Below are 25,215 nucleotides of genomic sequence, written 5' to 3'. Positions count from 1 at the left end.
CTATCGGCTGACTTTAGGATAGTATAGAGGGCAGTCTTCAAGATATCGCAGGCTCCGTCTCCTCAGTGGAGGCTTCGTTACCCACTTTAGAGACCACCACAGAAGGCAGATTGGAAGAGGTTGAAAACTTGTCGGCTGAAGACAAGAATTTTTGTTTTGCTGGAAAATAGACTAGGCAATGTCCCCCCTTGCAGAGTTCCTTCTCTCATAATGGGTCAACCTTGTACTTCCACACTGACCTGTTGGCTGAAGTTTTACACGTGAAAGCCTTGGCTTAGCGTGGCAAGTACTCTCATCCCCATGGCTTCTATTCAAGACTGGATTACTTTCTTATTGCTCCTAACTCTATACATATGTTAAAGGTCTGTCAAAATGATTATATCTGACCACAGTCCAGTGAATTTGGATGTCTAAAAATTTAACAGCATTAAAAACACCTTAGTGGAGATGTAACCCACATTTACTAAATAAAGAAGTGTTTTGTTTCTATGTTAAAGAGAATAACAGATTATTGACAACTGCAACTCTCCAGTTACCAGTGCAATAAAATGGGACGCCCTCAAAGACACTTAGCGAGGTCATTTGATCTCTTATGCGTCTCTCCAGAAAAAAACTGATTTTTTAAGCTGAGATGCTGCAACTAGAACACAAGTACAGTCTGATACAAACTGGTCCCTGCTAGTAAATGCTAAATTAAAACTTAAGCTTGAATAAACTCTATTCAAGCTTAAAATATTTCTAAGTTTTTACTTTTTTCTAAACAGAAATACTATGAGTTTGGAAATAAACCCAGTCATTTATTAGCTCACCCACTAGAAGACCCACTCACCAGCGCCCTCATTCCCCCAGGATCACCAGGTAGGTAACATGTCAGAGTCACAAGTCTCTACTGTGTATGGGCTGGTTATTAGTCAGCTACCACTGACTTAATCACACATCATCCTTTCCACCTTCTAGGTTAACCTTGGGTCCTGCCAGGGTCCTAGAAGACCCACTCACCAGCGCCCTCATTCCCCCAGGATCACCAGGTAGGTAACATATCAGTCATAAGTCTCTACTGTGTATGAGATGTACTCCCCTACCATTTATTTATAATTGACAAAATACTGTCTCTCTCTGATAACTTTGTAGTTTACAATACTTTGCTTTCTTGGAGAGACGCTAGAAAATATATGAAAGTCTCTAATTATATCTTTTTTATGGTCACCACTCATCTTGAATCCAGATCTACCCCCTCAGCTTGGACATTGTGCTTAGTAATTGGACTTTAAGGGGCAAAGGGGATTTTTCTAGTTTACTCACAGCAGGAGTTTTAAACTTATTTGAATAAGTATTATCCTCCTGATTTCAGTGTGGTTGTAAACAGAATGGTCAGCTGGGTTCTGTGTAAAGCCATTTTCATCTAGATAATCAGGTAACATGTTCAGGTTCCTCCAGACACCTCTCACCATGGAAATAATTATATGTCACTGACTGGTCAGTCTGGGTTTGGTGTTCTGGAACACACTGAAAGATCTAGAAGTTCTAGCTTCTATCTGTCATGTTTGTAAGTGTAGCCACCTGATCCAAATACTCTCCTCTTTGAAAGGTTATGCTTTCTCTCTGTCAACGTAGAGTCATTGAATATATATATATATATATATATATATATATATATATATAGCTGCTGAGGTCTCACGCCTTATCCCCTGCTTACAGAGCAATGACTGTAAATCTGTTGCTGTGAACTCTGAACCATTATGTGAACAAATACATTTTACTGTTTCATTTGGAGACGAATCGGCCAAACATCTCTCAGTAGCTTTAACTGTTTCACCCTTAGTTTTCAGGAAGTTCACAGACTGCATCTGAGTAATCCTCAGTAAATGTCTGAGTGGATCTCCAACCCTGGATCTGTCCAAAAGCTCCTTAAATTAGTGACCTCATTTAATATTCACAAGGCTTCAGCTGCATTGGTCAGTATATAATGCTGAGTCTCAGCCAATCAGGAGCCTCCGCTGTAAAGCAGCAGCGTGGTCTTGCAGCAGTGCGCAGGGTAAACGAGCCGGTGTGACCGAGCTCTGTAGCTCCTCTGGAAGACTGAACTTTAGAAACTGCTCAAGCTGTGTGACTGTGGGTGCCTTTAATTTTGACTCTGTGACACAAAGTAAGCTGATGTTCATTTAGTTTGGGAATGGCTTAGTTCTGTTGCTATGCTAGCTATCTCCTTAGCAGTGTAGCTTCAGTGTTTACCTACAGTGAGTCCAAGAAGTATTTGATCCCTTGCTGATTTTCTTCGTTGGCCCACTAATAAAGACATGATCATTCTATACTTTTAATGGTAGATGTATTCTTACATGGAGAGACAGAATATTAAAAAGAAAATCCAGAAAATAAATCTAAGGAATATATATTAATTGATTTGTATTTCATGGAGTGAAATAAGTATTTGATCCCTTAGTATTCATTAGCAGTTCTGGCTTTTACAGACCAGTTAGACACTCCCAATCAACTTGTTACCTGACCTGAAGCCACCTGTTCTCACTAATCACTTGTGTGAAAAACACCTGTCCACAGAATCAGACAGATCACACAGATTTCAAGTCTCCAACATGGGTAAAACCAAAGAGCTGTCACAGGACCTCAGAGTCAGAATTGTTGACCTTCACAAAGCTGGAATGGGCTACAAAAAGATTAGTAAGGTGTTGGATGTGAAAGTAACAACTATTGGTGCAATTATCAGAAAGTTTAAAGAGTATAACATGACAATCAACAGACCTCGGCCCGGTGCTCCAAAGAAGATTTCGCCTCGTGGGGTGGCAATGATGCTGAGAACAGTCAGAAATCGTCCTGCAACCACTCGGCAGGAGTTAGCAAATGACCTGAAGGCAGCTGGGACCACAGTTTGCAAGGAAACAATTGGCAACACTTTGCGCAACAATGGATTCACATCCTGCAGTGCCCGAAAGGTACCCCTGCTGAAGAGAGCACATGTGGAGGCGCGCCTCAAGTATGCCAATGATCATTTGAAAGATGAACCAAGTTATTGGGAGAAGGTTTTGTGGTCAGACGAGACCAAAATTGAACTTTTTGGCCTCAACTCCACCCGCCATGTGTGGAGGAAGAAAAATGCTGCCTATGACCCCAAGAACACTGTGCCCACCGTCAAGCATGGAGGTGGAAGCATAATGTTTTGGGGGTGTTTCTCTGCCAAGGGTACAGGGCTACTTCACCGCATCACTGGGAAGATGGATGGAGCCATGTACCGCACAATCCTGAGGGACAACCTCCTCCCCTCTGCCAGGGATCTGAAAATGGGCCGTGGTTGGGTCTTCCAACATGATAACGACCCTAAACATACAGCAAAGGCAACAAAGGATTGGCTCAAGAAAAATCACATTAAGGTCATGGAGTGGCCCAGCCAGTCGCCAGACCTCAATCCGATCGAAAATCTATGGAGGGAGCTGAAGGTCAGAGTTGCCAAGCGACAGCCCACCAACCTTCATGATTTAGAGAGGATCTGCAAAGAAGAGTGGGCCAAAATTCCCCCTGGTGTGTGTGCTAAACTTGTGGTTAACTACAACAAACGTCTCACCGCTGTGCTTGCAAACAAAGGCTTTGCCACTAAGTATTGAGTGTGTTTGGCAAGAGGGATCAAATACTTATTTTCCTCATTGAAATACAAATTAATTAAAATATATTCTTTAAAATTATATTCTGGATTTTTGTCTTGATATTCTGTCTCTCCATGTTAGAATATATCTACCATTAAAAGTGCAGAAGGATAGTGTCTTTATTAGTGGGCAAACAAAGAAAATCAGCAAGGGATCAAATACTTCTTGGACTCACTGTATGTATTACTGAATATTCATGGTTTCTGTTATTTCTTCATGTTTCACGCTACTGATCTGTTTTAGGTTAGTATGGATGGTGTAGTTCTGTGGATATGTGCTAAATTTGTGTTCTTAGTCAACGTCCTGCTGCCGTCAGACTGCACAACCAGCACTGCTCCCAGCGGACCACATACACACACACACTTAACTACACACACACATGTTCAGGGAACAGGGATCCCTCAATGCAAAAATACTATGTAAATACTATGCAATACCCCCCCCCCATGTGCAATTAAGAGTAATTTGCTGTAAATAATAGTTATTGCTTTTTTATTATTTTATTATTATTTTGCTGATTTTTTCTTATTTATATTGTGTATATAGTGTAAATTATTTATCTACATTTTTGTAACTGAGTGTCTTGCTATCCCTTTCTACTGTGACACTGAGAATTTCCCCACTCCGGGACTAATAAAAGGATTATCTTATCTTGTCTTAAAGTACTGCTCAGAGGCAATTGCTGTTCCTCTTTTCGTCCTTGTGGGGGCGCTAAACCCCATAATTTAACCAGTTAAAACGGTCAGAGGTGTGTTAAAGCTGGTGTCTTGATATAAGCTTTGAATGGTAATTATTAGCTTTGTTTCTCCTGCCTGTTGAGCGTATACACATCTCTCTTTGAATGAGCTCATTTAGTAGCACTATGATATAGACCTGGAGCCTTTCTGAACTTTTATTTAATATTGTGCATGTATTCTGTTTATTTCAGTCTTTATTCATCAGCCTGTCCTCAATTCTTCCTCACTTATTCATCCTTCACCCAGAACGCTGTCATATTTCTAATGCCCAGTGCTCCATGCTTCAGCCTCAATGTCATCCCAGTCTCCCTGTGGGACCAGCTAGGTCAGTATGTACTAGTTCAAGTACTGCTTTTGCTCGTGCATCAGGTTCTGTTTCTACTCAGAGCCGATTTCTTTTGTCTGCAGACTTCACAGTTCATTTTATCAATCGTACCCTTGATTTTCATGCTCTCTACTGCATAATGTGAAACTTCATAATTACAGTGAACAAGGATTTCATGCTGCGTTTGAATATTTGTAACATACTGCAACCATCACCACTGTGATCATTGACCACATTCAGGTAATTAAGCCTATTGTACTCTTTAATGGGGAACTTGGTACCGTTTTTGTGGCTTTGTCTTCTTTATCTGAGCCAGTTGTTGTGATCCTTGTGCTCTCTGCTCCCTTTGTTGTTGTATAGTACTCTGTACAGTAACACAGGGACCCTACTGTACAGTAGGATCGTCGTTTCCTCTCCTGCACCTGAGAGGGCCTGGAAGTGTCAGCGTGGCCTGGGAAAAGCAGAGGGCTCCTCCACCACCACAGCAATTATTCACCAGTGCTCGAGGTTCGAGGACCTTGGCTCTTTACCTGCTCCGGCACAGAGGACAGCTCCTGAGGGTGGTGTTCTCACTGTTGGAGATTCTTCTGTAAAACACTTTTGAATTAACCCTAAAGAGTAATGCCATACCCTCCTGTTTTCCAGGTGCCCGTGTCCTGGACTTCGGCGCTGCAATATTGTGGGGGAATCTTTTCAGGCATTTCAATATTCTATGTATATGTTTTCAGAAACGGACAGATGGTGGCTTTCGTTAACGCTCCATGCTGAAACATGTCTCGAGCTTTCCGGAGCGGGGAAATGAGCTTCAACCCAGCCACCTGGGGTCTGTTGTTTTCTCCAGGAACATCAAGAAAGTGCCAGGTCAGGACTGACGGCCGTTCTCAGTCAGGTTAGTGAAAGAGTTCCAACACAACCATCCTAATATATCTCTCTCTCTCTCTCTCTCTCTCTCTGTCTTTCTCTTTCTCTTTTACATGTACTAAGATGCCCTGCCGTCCAGTCTGGAGGTGTCCATTCAGCCATGTTCTGGAATCAGGCCTATTCACACGTCGCCTAACCCTCTTTTTTTTTTTTCTTCCTTTCTTTATTTCCTTTTTGTTCTCTCTCTGTCTTTTACATGTGCTGAGGTGCCCTGTTCCTCCTGCTGTGCCCTGATGTTCACTCAGCCTGGCTCTCCACTGCCCTCCTGTGTTACGGTTCTGCTAGGAGTTCTGCAGTGATCCACTCATACCACACTCCATTGCTATACATTTACATACTTCATCAGCATGGACTTTAACATTATCACTGCGTATATGTCCAGCACCTACTCACATACTTCATAACATGTTCCATCATTAGCTGTAACTCTTCATTAGCTCTCTGTCCAGCACCTACTCGCACTCCTACTTCATTACCTGTTCCTACATTAGCTATAGCTCTTCATTATCTCTCTGTCCAGCACCTACTCACACTCCTACTTCATTACCTGTTCCTACATTAGCTATAGTTCTTCATTATCTCTCTGTCTAGTTCTTTGTGTAATGTTTATTTGTGCCGTGCAGGTCGACCTAAGGCAAATGGGTTCCTCGGACTGAGTCTTGGTTTCTTTCAAGATTTCTTTCTCTTAGTATGAGGGAGTTTTTCCTTGCCACTGTCACTACCACCTCCGTTGTGGTGCTTGTTCATAAGAGGTGTGGACCCGGATCTCTGTAAAGCGCTTTGTGACATTTGTTGTGAAAGGGGCTATATAAATAAACTTCTCTTTCCACGTCAGAGCTCCACTGCTGGCTGCTGGACAGATGCGTTGGATAGTTGGCAGGTAAGTGATTTACATGATTTGCTGGATTTTATAATCATTTATTCTGTCATTTCTCTGCTTGTTTTAAGAAGACATATATTAGTGTCCCTCATAGTATCTCAGACAAACCCTGCAGTGTGGAGACTGTCTCTGTCTCCCGCATGGTTTGTAATTGGAGCGTCAGAAAATCTGCTTTAAAAATCTTCTCAGAATTGATAGAAATTCTTTTGCTACACCATCATTTAGTACTAGTACTCTTAACGATGTTCTGGGATTGTGTTCCTGCCTCCATCCTAAGGGTAGGAAAACTGGTAAATGATCATCAACCCAGATTATCAGTATTCTTCTTCTGATTTCAGTGTGTAAAGGCATTTTCATCTAGATAATGTTTCTGGTCCATCTACGGTTTTTAATCTTAGGCCCACCTTCCCCTCTCTGCATCTTCAGCTTCTGGGAGAGGGGTCAGAGTAAATGTGTCATTTTCAATGAGAGAAGTCCTCTCCTCTTTCATAGCCTCAACCCAGAATGTTGATTTTGTTGAATCTCTTTAAAGCTCTGTGGTTCATTACAGACCCTGTAGCAGTAGTCAGTGTTGGTCAGTGTCTGATCTTCAATATCTGAATCAGCGGAGTACTGAGGTGCTTTCCTATCTCTTTGGATAGTGTGTACTATCTCTCAGTAGCTTTTTATGGTTTCATCCTTAGTTTTTAGGAAGTACACAGACTACACCAGAGTAATCCTCAGTAAACGCCAGAGTGTATCTACAATCCTCTTTTGGACACTGGATCTATAGGATCAGCTAGGTCAGTATGTAAAGTCAAGAGGTTCCCCGTGTGAACCTTTGTTTGGTCACGTGATCATTTTATTGCAGCCCATAACATGATCTGCTGCAGCAGAGGAGAATTATATTACTAAGGCTTTAATTCTTAAGTTGTTAAAGATGATGATGATGATGATAAAACTGTTTCTGATTCATGTATATTACCCCAAGCAGTAATGGCCATTCGCTCTCATCAACTTTTCAGCCGTTACTGCCGAGCATTTACACCTCACGACCACAGGAAAATAAATTCAGTGGGAATCGAGCAAAGTACTTGCACAAGTATGTTATTTTGCTTATGTTATGCAAGTATGTTATTATTTGCTGACATTAAGAGTAATTATAATCTACTCCCATTACTTTACTGTACCCCTTAGCACCCCCCCCTTTCACAGCTTCTCAGCTCTACTGCACCACCTGTTTACAAATAGCTTCATCCAAACTGAAACAGGAGCACCATACAGTGATATCTGCTTGTGTTTCTTCTGTTCGTTAATGTTTATCTACATTTAATTGCATGTATTTCAGTATGTAACTGCTTTGTTCTCCTCATGAACAAAACTACATATGCATGTAGACTGAACATCTGTTGAACACAGAAATAAACAGAAATACTTCAATGTTTTATTGCTGCGGTTTCGATGCGGTCCTGCTTTGAAAGCTTGACATGTGATTCAACACAGAACAGCAAGCGATCATCCCTACTTTATAGTCTTTACTATCACCTCAGTCTTCTTAATTTGAGCCAGTTGTTGTGATCCTTGTGCTCTTTGCTCCAAGTACTCTCACTGACCATTGTTTGAGTTTCTGACTGTGTTTACTCTCAAGGAACGTGGCGACCGTGGAGGAGGAAGCTCTGCAAGGAGGTTGTCATGCTTGACCGGCAGATCCAGCTGCTTTTGTAGAGGCAGTCCAAACTTCACAGATGGAAAATGAGGCTGTCCGTGACTTCTCTGACACGGCGGTCTTAATTCTACTTCGATCCCGAAGAGGTCCTGGGTGTGTCTGTGTGGCCGGGAAAAGTAGAGAGCTCCTCCACAACCACAGCTGGTTTTCACCTTTGCTAACTGGTTCTAGGACAACTCCTCAGGGTGGTGTCCTCACTGTTGGAGATTCTTCTGTAAAGCACTTAAAACTATCGAAGCCCAAAGAGTACAGTCACGGTCTTTGGTTTTCCAGGTGCTGGCATCCTAGACGTCGCCATCCAGTTTCCCGTGGCATTGTTCTGCGCCCGACTCGGCGAGGTCCTGAAGGAACCCTGCCTCACGCTTCAGATATAGACATATGGATCATCATCTTCAGCCCCCTTCCCACCTACCAACAAGTGAGCGAGCCATGTCCTGGCTGGTGAAGTGGTGGAACGAACTTCCCCTGGGTGTCTGAATGGCAGAGTCGCTCGCTGTCTTGAAATGCAGACTGAACGCCCACCTCTTCCGAGAGTACTTGGGTGAAGAGTAGAGTATATGGTGTCCTTATTTGCTTTTGTTTAGCAGTGTCTAAGCTTAGAGGTATCTTTGAATTTTTAGTCTATTCAAACTAGCTGAGGTTATTCTTGAGTAAACAGTCAAGAACTTTTGTAAGTCACTTTGGATAGGAGCGTCAGCTAAATGCTGTAAATGTAAATATAGCACAACCAATATGAGGAAATATAAATGAAATAATGCATGTCTATCATAAGCTTAAGAAACTCACTCCTTAAAAAAAAATATTCTGATAGAACAGACTCCTTTTACCGATTTAAAACAGTGTATACAGAAACAACTGACACAGCACAGAACCGCAGTATTATGTCCATTCAGAGTGCATTTTAATGAAGTTTCCGTTGTCCTACACTGAAGCAACTGAAGCTGATGCCCCGTTTTTGGTAAAACAGTCCCTAAGCTGTTCTTTTGCACTGTGCTGCAGCACATGTCAGCCTCCTGTGTTTGTAGGAGTTCTTTGATGCTGCTTCTCTCCAGGTGAAGTCGTTTCATGGTGACTGACTTTGTGGACTTCAGCACATCAGCAAGTGAATGATTATCTGTGACACACATTACGGGTGGAGCATGTTCAGGATCCCCAGTAGTAGCTCAATTCTCTTGACTATCTTTGACTGTTCTTATGGGGCACTATGGGAAGTTCTCACCCCTTTCTTGGCAATCAGATGTCCTCCTTGAGTGCCAACATCTGAAAGATTTCCAAATGAGGCATCACTGAATACTATCAGTTTAAGAGCACTGTCTCTGCCTAAGTGTTGGAGGTTTAGAACTACCTTCTATTTTGTTTGCTTCATGGACTGTCTGCACAGTTAAATTTTTTTGAAGCTTGATGCCAAGTGACCAGCATCAAACATGACCTCTGGCCTACTCTGTCTTGCTACCCAGAGATTTTGGCCTATATTTGACCGGAGTTGCTCCTTCTCTTCCCCACAGAAGGAGGTGTCTTGTTCGAAGGCTAGTAAAGGGTGTATGGGCTGCATGTGTTGGATGTAATTGTTCTGGTCTATTTGTGCTTTTTTTTGTTGAGAGTCACAAAGTCTATCCCACATAAATTATTTTGTATTATCTGTATTATCCTTTGTCACAGGGATCCTCACTGTGTATTCACTTTTCTCTCTCAGACATGGAGGAATCTGTATAAGACCACCTGTCTCTGGATAGTTCAATCTCTTATAGTACACTTTATCACCTATTTAATTGTTTGTGTGTGTGTGACGAATGCTCTCTGTATTCTTTCTGGACATTCTGCTTCAGTAAAAGTCTTTCCCTCTAAAGCAGGAAGCTTGTCAGTTAATTCTCAGTTGAATTCTCCTCTGTTGTTACTGAACAGTTTCTGAGGTGGACCATGCTTGCTAATCCTATTTTGAACAATCTTTCACTATTTCAGAGGACGACTTTGTGCTGTCTGCACTAATCTGTAAGAACTGGTCAATGATGTGAAGATACCACATGCCTAGTTCCAGTTCATGTAGATCTATTGTCCCAGTTTCATTGTACTGAGATGCCAGAGGTAGTCCCAGAGATGAGCTTTACCTGAGCCGTCTGGAGTCCATCGTTCATGTCAGTGAACTGAATAGTTGGCAGGTGAGTGATTTTACATGATTTACTTAATTTAATAACCGTTTATTATTCATTTCTCTGCTTGTATTAAAAAGTAATACATCAGTGTCCCTCATAGTACCTCAAACCCTGCAGTATCGAGACTCTGTCCACATAGTTTGTAATTGTAATGTCAGAAAATTGGCTTTAACATCCTTGTTGTATGGAGATTATCATTTTAAGCCTAGTGGCTATTTAAGTCCTCATTGTGAATGACTGCAGTGGTCATTACAGCAGATGTCCAGAGTTGTTTAGGTAATTTGATCTCTACTAGCATTAACCTTTCCCTATTAAATAGTGTTCTCATTTTTCTCTGCTGTTTTTAGATGTTGTGATCAAGGTGCTGAGGTCTCACGTCTTAGGCCTTTCTTACTGAGCAATGACTGTGAACTCTTGATTATTCTCCATTTGATTTGGCAAGCTGCCACTGTTGGGCCCTTGAGCAAGGCCCTTCATTCTCTCTGCTCCCCAGGTGCCTCAGCAATGGCTACGTGTGTGTGTAGCTGGGTTCCAGGGGGAAGCCAAATTCCATCTGTGTCTCAAAAAATGTCAAATGGCGAATATGGTTTTCTTGTCTTGTATGTTGACGCTGGAATATTTTTAGGCCTTTCAATATTCTATGTATACGTTTGTTTTCAGGAACAACAACAAAACCAAAGCCTCCATCTGTCTATGAACTTCACACCAGCCTCATCACAGGGGGCCCAGAAAACTGCATGCTTCAGCAAATGGAGCTTAAAAGGACACAGTAAGTATGTGAATGTCACACGTCCATCATGTATTTGTGGGGTATAAAAAGTGTAATTCCAGCGTGCAAAGTGTCCAGACAAGCTGAAAGAGGCAGAAAATAGGTCTTATAAATATTTTGCAACTTGTGTAATTTAAATTCCTAAATATATAAATTTTTTTAATTTACTCTAAAATGGAATTTGTTATAAATTGATGTTTGTTTGGGGCTGATATTGGCTTTTCCCTAGATTAATTCTGTATCCAGAAATGACACCAAAGGTATCCAGTAGATTAGCTGTGTGCCTGCTTCCCTGGCTCTGTGTAGTAAATCCACACAGTCTTGATAATGGTGCAGCTTTGCGACAGTGAGCTGTGGTCCTCTGCTTTTAGCTACCTGGAGACTGAGGATGGGGAGCACAAGCGGCCCCATTGAAAATACGAGTATTTAAATTCTGCTTTGACGGCCTGCGGTTCTGCTTTCATGCCTTCAAACTCTTCAGCTCTTTTGTCTTCATCCCTCCTTGTTGTTAGCTTGTATGGCGAGGTTGATCTGCTAGACCTGGAAATACAGAGGGCTCTTCCACCACAGCTGGTTTGAGGTCCTCAGCTACTTTGCCTTCACCATCACCTGCTTCATCCCTCAAGGACAACCCCTCAGGGCAGTGTTCTCATTGATGGAGATTCTACTGAAAACCACGTAAAAGTATCGAGCCCAAAGAGTAACTGTCTCCTGTTTTCCAGATGCCCGTGTCCTGGCCTTTACATGGCGGCTTCCCTTGGCACTGTGGCAGCGTGATGCCTTTGGCGCAATGCTACTCTGCTATTCTCCTCCCAACGCAGCGACCCGCATTAGTGAACTGAATAGTTAGCAGGTAAGTAATTTTTACATTTCTTTTCTAATTTATTAACCATTTATTCAGTCATTTCTCTGCTTTTATTAAAGTTTTAATTTATCAGTGTCACTCATAGTATCTCAGACAAACTTTGAGTCTGTGACACAAAGTAAGCTGCTGTTCATTTAGTTTGGGAATGGCTTAGTTCTGTTGCTATGCTAGCTATCGCCTTAGCAGTGTAGCTTCAGTATTTACCTATGTATTACTGAATATTCATAGTTTCTGTTATTTCTTCATGTTTCATGCTACTGAGCTGTTTTAGGTTAATATGGATGGTGTAATTCTGTGGATATGTGCTAAATTTGTGTTCTTGGTCAACGTCCTGGTGTTTATTGAACTGCTGCTCAGAGGCTGTTGCTGTTCCTCTTTTCGTCCTTGTGGGGGCGCTAAAACCATAGTTTAACCAGTGAAAACGGTCAGAGGCAGGTTAAAGCTGGTGTCTTGATATAAGCTTTGAGTGGTAATTATTAGCTTTGTTTCTCCTGCCTGTTGAGCGTATACACATCTCTCTTTGAATGAACTCATTTAGTAGCACTATGATATAGACCTGGAGCCTTTCTGAACTTGTATTTAATATTGTGCATGTATTCTGTTTATTTCAGAGTTTTTATTCGTCAGCCTGTCCTCAATTCTTCCTCACTTATTCATCATTCACCCAGAACGCTGTCATATTTCTAATGCCCAGTGCTCCATGCTTCAGCCTCAATGTCAACCCAGTCTCCTTTAGTACAACAGTATCTAGAACATCACTAGTCTCTGTGTCTGGCGTCTTGACCGACATACAGGCGTGTTTGTTGCCAAACTTTTCACGATATCATTGGATCTATTGGGCCAGGTTCAGTTTCTTCTCTGAGCAGATTTCTCTTGTCTGCAGACTTCAGTTCAGTTGATCAATCGTACCCTTGATTTTCATGCTCTCTACTGCATAATGTGAAACATCATAATTACAGTGACCAAGGATTTCATGCTGTTTGAATATTGTAACACACTGCAACCATCACCACTGTGATCATTGACCACATTCAGGTAATAAAGCCTATTGTACTCTTTAATGGGGAACTTGGTACCATTTTTGTGGCTTTGTCGCCTTTATCTGAGCCAGTTGTTGTGATCCTTGTGCTCTCTGCTCCATGTGTTACTGTACAGTACAGTCTTACTGACCGCCGCTTGCGTTTGTGTTTACTCAGAGGTGACCACTGAAGAATGCGCTCTTCAGGACGTCAAGCTATTGCGGCAGATCAAGCTGCTGTTGTAGAGGGAACTTCATCGATGGAAGACGAGACTGGAGGCTGCCCGTGACTCCTCCAACGCCACCGTCTTAATTCCAGCTCTATCGGCGCGGCGGACAGAGAGAGTTGTCATCTCCACTCCCGCACCTGAGAGGACCTGAAGTGCCAGCATGGCTGGGAAAAGCAGAGGGCTCCACCACCACCACCACAGCCATTTTTCACCTCTGCTAAGTGGCTCGAGGACCTCTACTCTTTACCTGCTCAGGCACCGAGGACAACTCCTCAGGGCGGTGTTCTCACTGTTGGAGATTCTTCTGTAAAACCCTTAAAAGTATCGACCCTAAAGAGTAATGCCACAGTCTCCTGTTTTCCAGGTGCCAGTGTCCTGGACGTTGCCAGGTGGCTTTGGCACCATCGTTCTCCACTATTCTCTTCCTGATGCAGCGCAGCCCTGAAGAAGCACTGCCGTATGCTTCTGGACACTGTTCGGAAAAAGCCAGACATGAGGATCAACGTCTTCGGCCCCCTGCCCACTTACCATCGAGTGAGCGAGCGAGCCATTTCCCCAGCTCTTATCGCTCCACTGCTGGGACAGGTCCGTCTGCGCTGAATTCATAGAGAACTGGGAGAGCTTTCGGATGCGTCTGGTCCTCTACCACAGAGAGGAGCTTCACCTGAGCCGCCTGGGGTCCATCGTTCTCTCCTGGAACATCAAGAAGGTGCCAGGCCAGGACTGACAGGAGGGTTTTTCTCTTTCCCTTTAAGTAATCTAAGCAGTCTTAGCCATCACCTTTTAAACCAGATTTCCCCGAATATTGCTGTTGTGGAGTGAACGTTGTTGTTAATTATCGGGCTGTATATAGATCATTTATTTAGTGAAAAGACACAGATTTTCAGGGACTGTTTTACAGTCTGGTTTAGTGAACAGCTAAACAAAGATTCTGGTATGGGTAGTTTTGAACAGAGCAGCACGTGTAACATGAAAGAACAGCCCTGATGTTCGAAGCCCAATAATAATAGAGACAATCTGGTACCGATAAGCAGCTGTAGGGGCAGTGGTGGCTGTAGGGGGCAGTGGTGACCCGGGTTAGAACTCCTGGCTATTGATGACAGTGCTGTGGGTTTGATACCCGGGCTCTTCAAACTGCCACTCTTGAGCAAAACCCTTCACCTTCTTTTGTGAGCGCCGCAGCAATGGCTGCCCACTGCTCCAGCCATGTGTGCTCACTGTCCACTGTGTGTGTTCTCTGCACAGCTGTTACAGAGGGAAACCTTGTTCCTAAGTTTGACTGATCGAGTTGATTCTTTAAGCGCGGAGAAGCAAATCCCACTACCACAGTTTTGGAGGTTCCACTGAGATCCCAATATTTCTCTGGGTCCAGAGTTTTAAGAGACAGGATCAGAAACAGACAGAGGCGGCCGCCCACGTCCCAATGAGTGATTCTGAGTCAATTCAGGCGCTCTACTGACTCCGAGACTCTGTACCCGAGGTGACTAAGTAAATTAATTAGACCACTTGTCTTATGAATTTAGAATAAACTGGAGGAGACGGGACGCCATATTCTTAGACCTTCAGGTTACTTTAACCTGGATCCTTTTTGATATTAATTAATATATTAATATTAATTTTCATATTAGTTTTAGATCATTGACTTTATGCAGCGATCCGGACTCAAAGGACGAAGATGTCCAAAGCATTGCCTTAAGATAATTTCAGTCTCACAGTTCTTGGAAACTTTGAATTGCGATACATTTCGATCCCTGAAAAATTCTCTGGTTTAAACAACCCTGAGAATCTAGATATTCAGACGATAGATTTTAGGATATTTAATTCTAAGTAATGTTCAACCTAGAGAAATTTGTAAAGCGATCCGAATTAATTTTTTAGAAAATTCTAAGATTTTAAAGCAACGTTTTGGAGATGATATCATTATTATTTGTATTATGGTTCTAAAACAAGGGAGCGGAGTTTAATACCCAATGGTTTCGGACTATACAGGTGAAATTAATACAGGAGACGTTGTTACAAGCTCAGTTAATGTACTGTTATGTATGTACAATTAATGTTTTAATTGTGGGAAATCAGTATAACCAGTATAAATATATTGAGGATACAAATAATTGATGATACTTCTGTTACACGGTCAAGATCTGAGCTGCCAAGTGAGAATGACGAGACTGAGACTAATGACTTTTGTTGACGAATTTCCAAAACATTTCTGGTCTCAGAATGAATGATATTGGGTCAATAAAGGGTGCAACTCTGTAAGCATGGTAAGGCCTATCAGCTGTTTTGCTTGCACCACTTTACCCAATGTCCTATGTCTACCTGTGATCATGTTGAATGGCTAAAAGCATTGACATATAAACGCAGTAATCCTATCCTACACTTTTTCTATTTTTTTTATTTCAATGCGATTCTGCTTTTAAAACTCTGATTCGACACAAACAGTTGAGTCCCTACTTTATAGTCTTTAATATTAGCTTTGTCTTCTTTATCTGAGCCAGTTTTTGTGATCCTTGTGCTCTCTGCTCCCGGTGTTACTGTACAGTACTGTCTCGCTGACCGTCGTTTGCATTTCTGTATATGTTTATACTCGAGAAAGTTGAAGACCGTGGAGGAGCGAGATCTACAGGTACTCTGCAAGGAGGTTATCAAGCTTGACTGCTGCTGTTGTAGAGGCAGTCCAAACTCCATCGATGGAAGTCGAGGCTGCCCGTGACTCATTCAACGCTGGCCATCTTAAATCCAGCACTACCGGCACGGCGGACACAGAGGGTTGTTGTTTCCACTCCGGCACTGGAAAGGACCTGGGGCCGTTGGCGTGGCCTGGAAAAGCCAAGGGCTCCTCCACCACCACAGCCAGTTTTCACCTCGACTTACTGACGTGAAGTTCAGTTCTTCGACTTCACCTGCTCCCTCACCAAGGACAACTCCTCAGGGCTATATTTTCATTGTTGGAGGTTCTACTGTAAAACCCTTAAAAGTATCGGGACCAAAGAGTAACGACTCAGTCTTTTTTTTTTTTTTTTTTTCAGGAGTCCTGGACCAGGTGACTTCGGTACCATCATTCTCCACTTTTCTCTGCCCGATGCAGCGAGGCCCGGAAGGAGCCCTCCCACATACTTCTGGACACCACTCTGAAAAAGACAGGACCCCAGGGTAGGCAACTGGACAGTGGGCAGGTAATTAATTTCTATGATTTACTGGATTTTATAATTTATTCTTTCATTTTCTGCTTGATTTAAAAAGTAATATATCAGTGTCCCTCATAGTATCTCAGACAAACCCTGCAGTATCTGGACTGTCTGTCCCCCACATGATTTGTAATTGTATCGTCAGAAAACTGCTTTAGGGGGAGTCACATGACCCCATTCATGGGCTCGGTTGCAGCTGGCCAGAGCTCTTGTTTAGGCAAACAAACTCTTATATAGCATGAGCACTCTCCACTCTTTCATGATCATAATTTACTGATGGGGAATGCTGTTTCATTGCCCCCCCAATGGGAGAGCAAAGGAGCTCGACTTACAGGTGATATCTGCAATGAAAATGGGTTAAGATCTTTCCAGGCTATTAAAGAGCAATGTAATGTGTCCAGCACCTCTTTCTTTAGGTATCTGCAACTTAATCCGTCCTCTGTTCTCTGAGACTCACTGAACTCCAATTACAGCCACACCTAATGCTTAAAGTGCTTTACCCCAGTCTTGCTCGGCTTTAAGTATTTACTATTTTTTTACTTTGAGCCTCTTGTAGATGGGTTGGACTGTGTGTGGTCCAATGATCCTAAGTAATTTTTTTTTTTCTGTTTTGAGAACCATGCATGAGAAATGATCATTTTATCTTTGAGGAATCCTGATCACCCAATAATCCACTGGAAATTTCTACATAGATTTTATCTGACACCATTAAGATGGTTCCTTATGCAGCTTTTCCAATCACCAGCTTTTGATTTGTGCTTCTGCGTACATTATGGATTATGGGGTATTTTTGGGAATCAGATTTCTACCAAATTTCTCAGATTTACTTTGTGCTCTGAACGCTGCAGAAAATCCGCTGGCCTGTGAATATATATTTAGAATAAATGATTTATGTATTTAACTGTCTACCACACAAAAACCAAACATTTGTTCACAAGAAAAGAACCTGGTTTAATAATCTTATTGGGGGGTTGTGACATGTGACCGGATCGGATATGGCTGCTTAAACTTTTACTCCGTTTTTACACCTGTCTTTATTCACTCTCCACCTTGGTTTAGTCTCTTTAATGAAGTCCTACTTTTGACATACCTATGGCTGATACTTCTGGAGATAAGGATTTTCCCATATCTTTATCTATGTGGTCCCAGAGACTCAAAGACCAGAAAAAGCCAAGTTCTGGACGTTCTGGAGGGGGACGAAGCTAGCATTCCTGCTAATACTTTACCAAACATGGCCACTCTTCATGCTGAACTCAGATCTATTAGCTGACTTTAGGATAATATGGAGGGCTGTCTTCAAGATATTGCAGGCTCTGTCTTCTCAGTGGAGGCTTCGTTACCCACTTTAGTGACACGAGTTACCACCACAGAAGAAGAAATTGAACAGCATTAGGAAAAAAAAACTCCTCAGTGGAGATTTAACACACATTTACTAAATAAAGAAGTGTTTTGTTTCTATGTTAAAGAGAATAACAGATTATTGGCAAGACAACTGCAACTCTCCAGTTAACAGTTCAATTAACTGGGACGCTCTCAGACACTTTGCAAGGTCATTTGATCTCTTGCGCGTCTCTCCAGAAAAAAACTAATTTTATAAGCTGAGATGCTGCAACTAGAACACAAACACAGTCTGATAGAAATATGAGGAGTGTATTCAAGCTTACGTTTTAATTTAATATTTACTAGCAGGGACCAGTTGTTGTTTTTTCTAAACAGAAATACTATGAGATTGGAAATAAACCCAGTCGTTTATTAGCTCACCCACTAGAAGACCCACTCACCAGCGCCCTCATTCCCCCAGGATCACCAGGTAGGTAACATGTCAGAGTCACAAGTCTTTGCTGTGTATGGGCTGGTTATTAGTCCGCTACCACTGACTTGATCACACATCATCCTTTCCCCCTTCTAGGTTAACCGTGGGTCCTGCTAGGCTCCTAGAAGACCCACTCCCCAGCATCCTCATTCCCCCAGGATCACCAGGTAGGTAACATATCAGTCATAAGTCTCTACTGTGTATGAGATGTACTTCCCTACCATTTATTTATAATTGACATAATACCGTCTCTCTCTGATAATTTTGTGGTGTACAATACGTTGCTTTCTTGGAGAGACGCTAGAAAATATATGAAAGTCTCTAATTGTATCTCTTTATGGTCACCACTCACCTTGAATCCAGATGTACCCCCTCAGCTTGGGGACATTGGGCTTAGTAATTTGACTTTAAAGGGCATAGAGGATTTTTCTAGTTTATTCACAGCAGGAGTTTTAAACTTATTTGAACAACTCAAAGCACTTTTTGGACTCCCTAATACTGAGCGTTTATTATTATTTTTTCTCAAATCAGACGCTTTACCCAGTCCTGTCAGAAAAGTGGTAAGTTTAGATTTCAGCTCAACCAATTGGAGGGACAGTTCACCTCAAACAGCTCAGAAAGTAGAATCTCAACCCTTTACATTACTTCCAACATTGACTCATGTTATGACTCTTTGAAACGAACTTGGGAGAGGGGTCTAGGATTGACGTTTGATGATGAGGTCTGGGGTCTCAGATATTTCCTTACATCTGTCCGCCTGCACAGTATATTCCCTAATACTTCAAACATGTGTTTTAAATGCTTTGCTGAAGTGGGCACAGTTTTACATGTTTTCTGCTTGTACAGAAAATAACTGGCATACAGTTTGTCTCGAGCAGTGAATTTCTTAAATGCTGTAGACCCTTCACTGGAAGATTACGCAGTCTTTTACATATTTTATTTGATCTAGCTAAAAAGTGTATTCTGTTATTCTGGTCAAAATCAGATATTAGCTAATCAGATATCAAACCGAAAAGCTAACGTATGAGTTGCATCAGAACCTGAATTTACTCCCGTGTGCAGTTGTACTTTGAAAAGGCAGACTGAAATTCCTTACAGATATTCATTTTTACACATAGGCATCCTGTTGTATTGGATCCTATTTGCTTTGTATTTGTATTTGACACTGAGGAAGAGGTGTTCTTATACTTATTACACAGAGACGCACACTTTTCTCTATTGTCTATATGTGCACAGCTTACATTCTTACCCCAGATTCTGTTTTTATTTAGTAAATAATGTAAAACCCAATAACAAGACTATCTCTAGCCCCTAAAGCAGTCATTTTCAATGAAGTAATGACTGCTAACCACCTTATTTAACTCAGTCTGTGTGAAACTGAATCAGTGGTGTATTTTGTTTGTGGGGGACATAAAATCGGTTCACATTGGGGCCCCTTTTATATTTATGATAAACGTCTCACCACAATGTCAGGTTATATAGAGCCTTTATTTATAGATCCTGTAGCCAACACACTCATAAGTAGGTGAATAAATATGCAACAGCATCACAGCTAGCCTTTCTGAACTTTATTTAATATTGTGCATGTATTCTGTTTATTTCAGAGTCTTTATTTGTCTGCCTGTCCTCAATTCTTCCTCACTTATTCATCATTCACCCAGAACGCTGTCATATTTCTAATGCCCAGTGCTCCATGCTTCAACCTCATTGTCAGCCCAGTCTCATTCAATACAATATCTAGAACATCACCAGTCACCAATGAGTGTTTCTTTGGCGTCTTTACCCACACATAGGAGTGTTCACTGCTAAACCTTTTGTCGTATCTGCGCCCTCCCCCAGCCCTGTTGGATCAGCTAGGTCAGTATTTACTAGTTGAAGTACTGCTTTTGCTCGTGCATCAGGTTCTGATTCTACTCTGAGCAGATTTCTCTTGTCTGCAGACTTCACAGTTCAGTTGATCCATCTTACCCTTGATCTTCATGCTCTCTACTGCATAATGTGAAACATCATAATTACAATGACCAAGGATTTCATGCTGTTTGAATATTGTAACACACTGCAACCATCACCACTGTGATCATTGACCACATTCAGGTAATAAAGCGTATTGTACTCTTGAATGGGGAACTGGGTACCTTTTTATTAGCTTTGTCTTCTTTAACTGAGCCAGTTGTTGTAATGCTTGTGCTCTCTGGTCTCTGTGTTTACTCAGAGGTGACCACGGAGGAACGAGCTCTCCAGGAGGTCGTCAAGCTTGTACGGCAGATCCAGCTGCTGTTGTAGATGCAGTCCAAGCTCCACAGATGGAAGACGAGGCTGGAGGCTGCCCATGACTCCTCCAACGCGACCGTCCTAATTCCGGCAGTACCGACGTGGCAGACTTAGAAGTTCTCCTCTCCCGCACCGGAAGTTCTACTTCTCCTCTCCCGCACCGGAGAGGGCACAGAAGTGTCGGCGTGGCTGGGAAAAGCAGAGGAGGAGTCCACCACCACGGCCGTTTATTTTTGCTAAGCGGTTCAAGGTCCACCTGCTCTGGCACAGAGCTCCTCAGGGTGGTGTTCTTACTGTTGGAGATTCTTCTGTAAAACTCTTAAAAGTATCGACCCTAAAGAGTAACACCATGGTCTCCTGTTTTCCAGGTGGCTTTGGCACCATCATTCTCCACTATTCTCTGCGTGATGCAACGTAGCCTTGAGCTTCACCTGAGCGCCTGGGGTCCATCATCTTCTCCGGATACATCAAGAAGGTGCCAGACCAGGACTGACTGGATCTTCCCAGTCACGCTGTCAGGATAGTCAACTGCATAGTTGGCAGATAAGTGATTTATGTGATTTACTTGATTCCACCCATTTATTCTGTCACTTTTCTGCTTGTAATACATCAGTCTCATAGTATGTCAGACAAATCCTGCAGTATTGAGACTGTGGTCTGTAATCAGCTATAAAATTCTTATTAGAATTTATATAAATTCTTCCATCTTTCCAAGTACAAGCAGTTCTGCCCCTTCTGCCCTTGAATTTGGGCGGTTAAATATATGATCTCTAGCCCCTAAAGCAGTCATTGTCAGTGAAGTTATGAAAGTTAGTATTAATCACTAGTATTACCACTGCATCCAATTTTAGGTAGGAGAGTTTTTCTGTTTCCCTTGAAGTAATCTAAGCAGTCTTGGCCAGCACTTTTAGAACAAGATTTCCCCAAATAAAGCCCTTGAGGAGTCCCCGAATATTCGAAAACATAGTCAAAAACATAATTCCAAAAGTCAGACATTTTTGGACAAAACCAAAACGTGTGCCTGTTGGTTCTGTTTGACATCTATCGCACATTAGATTCATATTTTAAACAAATTCTGCCAGCCTTGTCTTAGTCCAGTATGAGGAATGCACTATTTAAAACTTAATTATAATGTGTTAAACATGTAGATGAGGAGTGTATCTACAATATTTTACCACCATTCAGTAAATATATTGATGGACTGATGGATCCTCCACCTACTGCTGCTTTAATACTTGTAAGGGTTTAATATGAAATGAGTTCAGTAACAGAGATGGTGCCAATTCCATTTTTTATCCGTGTGTTGACATTCAGAACCGTATCTAATAATGACGGGAAGTTTGTGGACACAAAACTATGTAGCTGCAAATACCTGGAAAAAAATGAGCTTGAAGATTAAATTCAGTTCGAAGTTCAAAAGATGCAAACCTTTTATCAATAAACAGGTTTAAGACATTTACTCCTTTTTCTCTCCAAGATGAAAAGGCCTCATCAATAGTAGAGGGAGTGAACATGGTTTTTCTTCATCAGGCTGTATATAGATAATTCACTTAGTGAAAAGACTCTTCAAACTGCAGCCAGATTTTCAGGGACTGTTTCACAGTCTGGTTTAGTGAACAGCTAGACAAAGATTCTGGTATGGGTAGTTTTGAACAGAGCAACACGTAACATGCAGGAACAGCCCTGATGTTCGAAGCCCAATAATAATAGAGACAATCTGGTAACGATAAGCAGCTGTAGGGGGCAGTGGTGGCCATAGGGGCAATGGTGGCTCAGCAGTTAGAGGTCCAGGCTATTGATGACAGCGTTGTGGGTTTGATACCAGGGCTCGGCAAACTGCCACAAGCTTGAGCTTTTGAGCTGCTCCAACCATGTGTGTGTTTTTTCACTACACAGCTGGGGTACAGGAGGAAGCCAAATTCCATCAGTCAGAAAAAATGTCAGATGGTGAATCTGGTTTTCTTGTCTTGTATGTCGATGCTGCAATATTGTGGGGGAATCTTTTCAGGCTTTTCAATATTCAATATGTATACGTTGTTTTCAGAAACGGACAGATGGTGGCTTTTGTTAACGTTCCATGCTGAATCGCGTCTCAAGCTTTCTGTATCGGGGAAATGAGCTTCACCCCAGCCACCTGGGGTCTGTCGTTTTCTCCAGGAACATCAAGAAGGTGCCAGGCCAGGACTAACGGGCCCTTCTCAGTAAGGTTAGTGAAAGAGTTCCAACACAACCATCCTAACCGCTTTCTCTCTCTCTCTCCCTTTTACATGTACTAAGATGCCCTGCCGTTCAGTCTGGAGGTGTCCATTCATCCATGTTTTGGAATCGGGCCTTTTCACACATGTCGCCTAACCCTCTGTCTTTTACATGTGCTGAGGTGCCCTGTTCCTCCTGCTGTGCCCTGATGTTCGCTCAGCCTAGCTCGCCACTGCCCTCCTGTGTTACGGTTCTGCTCGGAGTTCTACAGTGATCCACTCATACCACAGTCCATTGCTATACATTTACATACTTCATCAGCATGGACTTTAACATTAACACTGAGCATATGTCCAGCACCTACTCACTACTCACATTCTACTCACTACTTTGTGACATTTGTTGTGAAAGGGGCTATATAAATAAACATCGCTTTCCTCTTCAGAGCTCCACTGCTGGCTGCTGGACAGATGCGTCGGATAGTTGGCAGGTAAGTGATTTACATGATTTACTGGATTTACATGATTTTATAATCATTTATTCTGTCATTTCTCTGCTTGTTTTAAGAAGTAATATATCAGTGTCCCTGTGTTAGTGTTAGTAGCACTATGATATAGACCTGGAGCCTTTCTGGACCTTTATTTAATATTGTGCATGTATTCTGTTTATTTCCAAGTCTTTATTCGTCAGCCTGTCCTCAATTCTTCCTTACTTATTCATCATTCACCCAGAACGCTGTCATATTTCTAATGCCCAGTGCTCCATGCTTCAGCCCCCCCCCCTTTACTGGCTCTATAGGACCAGTTAGATCAGTATGTACTAGTACTGCTTTTGCTCGTGCATCAGGTTCTGTTTCTACTCTGAGCAGATTTCTCTTGTCTGCAGACTTCACAGTTCATTATATCAATCTTACCCTTGATCTTCATGCTCTCTACTGCATAATGTGAAACATCATAATTACAGTGAACAAGGATTTCATGCTGCGTTTGAATATGGTAACACACTGCAACCATCACCACTGTGAACATTGACCACATTCGGGTAATAAAGCCTGTTGTACTCTTTAATGTCTTCTTTTTTATTAGCTTTGTTGTGATCCTTTTGCTCTCTGCTCCCTGTATTACTGTACAGTACTCTCTCACTGACCGTTGTCTGTGTTTTTACTCCGAGGTGACGATGGAGGAACAAGCTCTCAGGAGGTCGTCAAGCTATTACGGCAGATCACGCTGTTGTAGAGGCTGTCCAAACTCCACCGACGGAAGAAGAGGCTATAGGCTGCCCGTGATGCAGTGGTCTTATTTTCAGCACTACCGGTGCAGCGGACACAGGGTAGTCGTCTCCACTCCTGTACCTGAGATGGCCTGGAAGCGTCCAGCATGGCTGGGAAAAGCAGAGGGCTCCTCCACCACCACAGCCATTTTTCTCCTTTGCTAACTGGTTCAAGCACCTCTGCTCTGCTCCGGCACAGAGGGCGACTCCTCAGGGTGGTGTTCTCACTGTTGAAGATTCTTCTGTAAAACACTACAGAATTGACCATAAACAGTAATGCCACGGTCTCCTGTTTTCCAGGTGTCCTGGACGTCGCCAGGTGACTTTGGCACCATCGTTCTCCACTATTCTCTGCGTTAGAGGACCGGACGCCACGCTGCATCAGGAGGAGATGAGCTTCACCTGAGCCGCCTGGGGTCCATCGTTCTTTCCGGGAACATCAAGAAGGTGCCAGGCCAGGACTGACTGACCCTTCCCAGTCACACGGTCAGGTTAGTGAACTGCATAGTTTGCAGGTAAGTGATTTACATGTTTCCACTCATTTATTCTGTCACTTTTCTGCTTGTATTAAAAAGTAATACATCAGTGTAACTCATAGTATATCAGACAATTCCTGCAGTATTGAGACTGTCATGGTTTGTAATTGTAACGTCGGAAAATCTACTTTAAAAAAATCTTATTCATATAAATTTTACCATCTTTCCGAGTTTGGGCTGTTAAATATACAGTGGGGCAAACAAGTATTTACTCAGCCACTGATTGTGCAAGTTCTCCTACTTAGAAAGATGAGAGGTCTGTAATTTTCATCATAGGTACACTTCAACTATGAGAGACAAAATGAGGAAAAAAAATCTAGGAAATCACATTGTAGAATTTTTTTTTTTTGGTTAGATACCTGGGCTTGGCAAACTGCCACGGAGGAAGGCCTTCACCTTCTTTTGTGGGGGCCCACAGCAGTGGCTGCCCACTGCTCCAGGCATTTGTGTGTGTTCTTTACACAGCTGGGTTACAGGGGGAAGACAAATTCCATATGTGTAACAAAAAATATCAAATGGTGAATCTAGTTTTCTTGTCTTGTACGTCAACGCTGCAATATTGTGGGAGAATCTTTTCAGGCGTTTCAATATTCTATGTATACATTGTTTTCAGAAACCGACAGATGGTGGCTTTTGTTACTTTGAAACAATTCTGGGTCCAGAGTTTTCAGAGACAGGATCAGAAAGCA

The sequence above is a fragment of the Salminus brasiliensis genome, chromosome 17 (assembly GCF_030463535.1).
Source record: "Salminus brasiliensis chromosome 17, fSalBra1.hap2, whole genome shotgun sequence".
In the NCBI taxonomy this organism is placed as follows: Eukaryota; Metazoa; Chordata; class Actinopteri; order Characiformes; family Bryconidae; genus Salminus; species Salminus brasiliensis.
Note: the sequence above shows the minus strand (reverse complement) of the source record.